Source organism: Oncorhynchus nerka, linkage group LG12 (genome assembly GCF_034236695.1).
Source record: "Oncorhynchus nerka isolate Pitt River linkage group LG12, Oner_Uvic_2.0, whole genome shotgun sequence".
In the NCBI taxonomy this organism is placed as follows: domain Eukaryota; kingdom Metazoa; phylum Chordata; class Actinopteri; order Salmoniformes; family Salmonidae; genus Oncorhynchus; species Oncorhynchus nerka.
Window position 1 is genome coordinate 37,384,185 of NC_088407.1, and position 5,420 is coordinate 37,389,604.

Below are 5,420 nucleotides of genomic sequence, written 5' to 3' on the forward strand. Positions count from 1 at the left end.
CGAATTAGGAAACTGATACAGTATCACATCATCACTCATTCGGAAATAAAAAAGCATAAGTTGTCCCCCTGTTATGATCAAAAAGTGTTTACCCCATGGATGTGTCATGTGGAATTTACACCAACATTCGCTAATTCGTGTGATGGGACAGAATAAAAGGATCAATTATTTATCATTCATTTTTTCCCCCCTCCAAAACATATCACAGCAGCCGGGATGAAAATCGACCACGGAAATCCTTAATGCGACACCATCACAATCGGAATAGAACAAAAAAGTGACTGACATCAAAATATTTTCAACTTGACAGTTGCGTTGCATTAGCTGTGTCAGTTTTGTCGCCTATTTGGAGAGGTCTCTGTTTGGAATAATTGAAAGGGTGAACGCGTTTCAGGCTTCGCCAATTTTTTTTCTCCATTTCATCCCGGTAAAAAATAATGATACAGGACTGCCATGAGACAACAGATCGAGCTACTACAGATCTGGGGTTTGAATTATGCATAATTTATGGGAAAAAAACGTAACTATTGTAAAATGGAAAAAGAGACATAAGATGTTGGCTGTATTATTTTAGAATCTGCTGACATAGATGTTTTGTTCCTGGATATGAGTGATGTTAGGGGTTAGACTCAGTGTTGAAGCAATCTTGCAGATTATTTGGCATCGTCTGTAGTACAACGTATGTTGTGAGACTACTGTACAGTATGGGCCCAACACTCAAGCACACACAGCACCAGAATCCATTGATCATACTACTGTTCACTTATATGTGCACACACACACACACACACACACACACACACACACACACACACACACACACACACACACACACACACACACAACATCCCTCCACACACACCACACATACCCACCCCTCATCCTCTCACCCTGAGACAGATCTGTCAAACACACAGTGGTGTATGTGCACGCTTCATTAAGCCTGTGTCCAATCCACGCTGTCCAATCAGTCACACACACACACATCTTTTTCCTGATCTGGAGAATTACACAGGCGCATACAGCTCCCCCCCATGAGACACAGTGACAACTCCTGCTGAAACAGACCTGCTACATGGAATATACAGGGAGTTAAGTTAACCCTTGAATCAATGTCCACGCCCCTCTCAGAATTATAATTAGCATAATAAGTCCCCATCAAAATCTTTCTGTTTAAGCTTGAGATACCTAGCCGTGTCTCTGCCGAGCTACAGTGGTGTTTGTCAAACCATGAGACATCCCGTGAATTGGTCTTCTCACGAAAATGTATTTAGCGTCCGAATGGTTTGGCTTACAAACTAATATGGGACTCTCACGAACACGACGGTGTTCTCTGTTTTGTTCTATGACCCCCACAAGCGTCACAGGACTTGTTGAAAGTTGGTACCTACGATCTGTCAATATCTGTAGTGTCCGAACAGTTTGAGCTACACACTATGACCCCTCTAAAGAAAGGTGAAACGCTCACAAACACTTACAGGTTGTTTTGCTCTAGGGCATCCACAAGCCTCACAGAAAGTTGCCTGGTACCAGCTTAAAAATTTATGGAAGTATAACCTGAGTGTACAAAACATTATGAACACCTGCTCTTTACATGGCATAGACTGACCAGGTGAAAGCTATGATCCCTTATTGATGTCACCTGTTAAATCCACTTCAGTCAGTCTAGATGGAAGGGAGGAGACAGGTTAAAGAAGGATTTTTAAGCCTTGAGACATGGATTGTGCATCTGTGCCATTTATAGGGTGAATGTGCAAGACAGAAGATTGCAGTTCCTTGAACGGGGTTTGCTAGTAGATGCCTGGTGTACCGGTTTGAGTGTCAATTGTGTCAAGCTGCTGGGTTTTTCATGCTCAACAGTTTCCCGTGTGTATCTAGAATGTTCCACCACCCAAAGGACATCCAGCCAACTTGACACAACTGTGGGAAGCATTGGATTTAATATGGGCCAGCATCCCTGTGGAATGCTTTCGGCACCTTGTAGAGCCCGTGACCTGACACATTGAGGCTGTTCTGAGGCCAAAAATGGGTGCAACTTAGTTTTAGGAAGTTGTTTCTAATGTCTAATGGACTCAGTATACTCTATATGGAAGTAGTTTAGTGTCCACAAAATGTGGTGAAATGTATATCCTGATCTTTCTTATATCTGAAATAAAAGTTTCATAAAAAAATACACTACAGTTCAAAAGTTTGGGGTCACTTAGAAATGTCTTTGTTTTTTTGTCCATCAAATTGATCAGAAATACAGTGCAGACGTTAATGCTGTAAATGACTACTGTAGTTGGAAACGGCAGATTTTTTAATGGAATATCTACATTGGCGTATAGAGGCCCATTATCAGCAACCATCACTCCTGTGTTCCAATTGCATGTTGTGTTAGCTAATCCAAGTTTATCATTTTAATTAAAAGGCTAATTGATAAATAGAAAACCCTTTTGCAATTAAGGTTAGCACAGCTGAAAACTTTTTGCTGATTAAAGAAGCATTAGAAATGCAACAACATCTCCTCCCGCTGATCCTCAACACTGGGGCCCCACAAGGGTGCGTTCTGACCCCTCTCCTGTACTCCCTGTTCACCCACGACTGTGTGGCCACGCACGCCTCCAACTCAATCATCAAGTTTGCGGACGACACAACAGTGGTAGGCTTGATTACCAACAACGACGAGACGGCCTACAGGGAGGAGGTGAGGGCCCTCGGAGTGTGGTGTCAGGAAAATAACCTCACACTCAACGTCAACAAAACTAAGGAGATGATTGTGGACTTCAGGAAACAGCAGAGGGAACACCCCCCTATCCACATCAATGGAACAGTAGTGGAGAGGGTAGCAAGTTTTAAGTTCCTCGGCATACACATCACAGACAAACTGAATTGGTCCACTCACACAGACGGCATCGTGAAGAAGGCGCAGCAGCGCCTCTCCAACCTCAGGAGGCTGAAGAAATTCGGCTTGTCACCAAAAGCACTCACAAACTTCTACAGATGCACAATCGAGAGCATCCTGGCGGGCTGTATCACCGCCTGGTACGGCAACTGCTCCGCCCTCAACCGTAAGGCTCTCCAGAGGGTAGTGAGGTCTGCACAACGCATCACCGGGGGCAAACTACCTGCCCTCCAGGACACCTACACCACCCGATGTTACAGGAAGGCCATAAAGATCATCAAGGACATCAACCACCCGAACCACTGCCTGTTCACCCCGCTATCATCCAGAAGGCGAGGTCAGTACAGGTGCATCAAAGCTGGAACCGAGCGACTGAAAAACAGCTTCTATCTCAAGGCCATCAGACTGTTAAACAGCCACCACTAACATTGAGTGGCTGCTGCCAACACACTGACACTGACTCAACTCCAGCCACTTTAATAATGGGAATTGATGGGAAATTGTGTAAATATATCACTAGCCACTTTAAACAATGCTACCTTATATAATGTTACTTACCCTACATTATTCATCTCATATGCATACGTATATACTGTACTCTATATCATCGACTGCATCCTTATGTAATACATGTATCACTAGCCACTTTAACTATGCCACTTTGTTTACATACTCATCTCATATGTATATACTGTACTCGATACCATCTACTGTATCTTGCCTATGGTGCTCTGTACCATCACTCATTAATATATCCTTATGTACATATTCTTTATCCCCTTACACTGTGTATAAGACAGTAGTTTTGGAATTGTTAGTTAGATTACTTGTTGGTTATTACTGCATTGTCGGAACTAGAAGCACAAGCATTTCGCTACACTCGCATTAACATCTGCTAACCATGTGTATGTGACAAATAAAATTTGATTTGATTTGAGTATCTGGAGCATCATCATTTGCGGGTTCTGGCTCAAAATGGCCAGAAACGAAGAACTTTGAAAGTCGTCAGCCTATTCTTGTTCTGAGAAATGAAGGCTATTCCATGCGAGAAATTGCCAGAAACAGAAGATCTCGTACAACACTTTTTACTACTCCCTTCACAGAACAGCTCAAACTGGTTCTAACCAGAATAGAAAGAGTAGTGGGAGGCCCGGTGCACAACTGAGCAAGAGGACAAGTACATTAGTGTCTAGTTTGAGAAACAGACGCCTCACCAGTCCTCAACTGGCAGCTTCATTAAATAGTACATGCAAAACAGCAGTCTCAATGTCAACAGTGAAGAGGCGACTCTGGGATGGATGCTGGTCTTCTAGGCAGAGTTCCTCTGTCCGGTGTCTGTTTATTTCCCGATCTTTTCTTTTTATCGGCCAGTCTGAGTTATGATTTTTTCTTTGCAACTCTACTTACCACCTCAGACCAAATGTGTTTCTGTGTAGGGAGTAAAGGTGATCTAGAGTTTTGTCTCCTCTACTTGCACAGGTGACATGCTGGTAAAAATGAGGTAAAACGGATTTCAGTCTGCATGCATTCAATTAATTGGCCACTAGGAGTGCCGCCTCTGGATGAGCATTTTCTTGTTTGTTTAGGGCCCTATACCGCTCGTTGTGTGCAGACTTAGTTCCAGCATTGGTTTGTGTGGTAAATAAACATCTATGAAAAATATAGATAAAAACTCTCTTGGTAAAAATAGTATGGTCTACATCTTATCAACTTCTAACTCCGGTGAGCAGAACATTGAGACTTCCTTAGAGATTGAGCAACAGCTGTTGTTGACAAAGGCACACACCTCTCCCTTGAACTTACTGCCGTTTGATCCTGCCAATGCATAGAAAATGCAGCTAGATGTATATTCTCCATGCCCTTGTTCAGCCATGATGACCCCGAGATTACAGTTCTTCAGGTCCGATTGATAGGATAGACTTGAATGGAGCTTGTTCAGTTTGTTATGCAGTGATTGTATGTTCGCCAACAGAGGGTATAGGTGTTTTATTTAGTCTTCGGTGTAGTTTGAGGTTGCCCGCACATCGGCCTCTCTTACGCCAGCTCTTCTTTTTCTGAGTCTCGGGATTAGGGTCTGTTCCAATGCTGCCGACTCCTTGAAGTAGAAATCTTGATCCAAATCGAGGTTAGTGATCATTGTTCTGATGTCCAGAAGCTCTTCTTGGTCTTAGGAAATGAAAGTCCTACAAAGACACAAAACCCTTTAGACCCTTTCTTATGAATATGATTAGAACGGCTTGGCTTAATAATAATAAATGGAGGTTGGCACGCCGACTCCCGCTCCCCCTCTCCAGCGCTCGACATCGCCTGTCTTCTAACCACTGGTCCTGGCACCTGCTCCCCATCATTATGCACACCTGGACCTCATCATCACCTTGATTACTATCCCTTTATTTAGCCCTCAGTAGCCTCAATCATTAGGCAGTATTGGTTTTGTGTCATTCAGTACGCTTCTCCTGTTTTGTTTTATCTGCCTTTTATTATTATTGAACTCACCTTCTGCACCGGCAATTACATTACATAGCTATTAAAAATG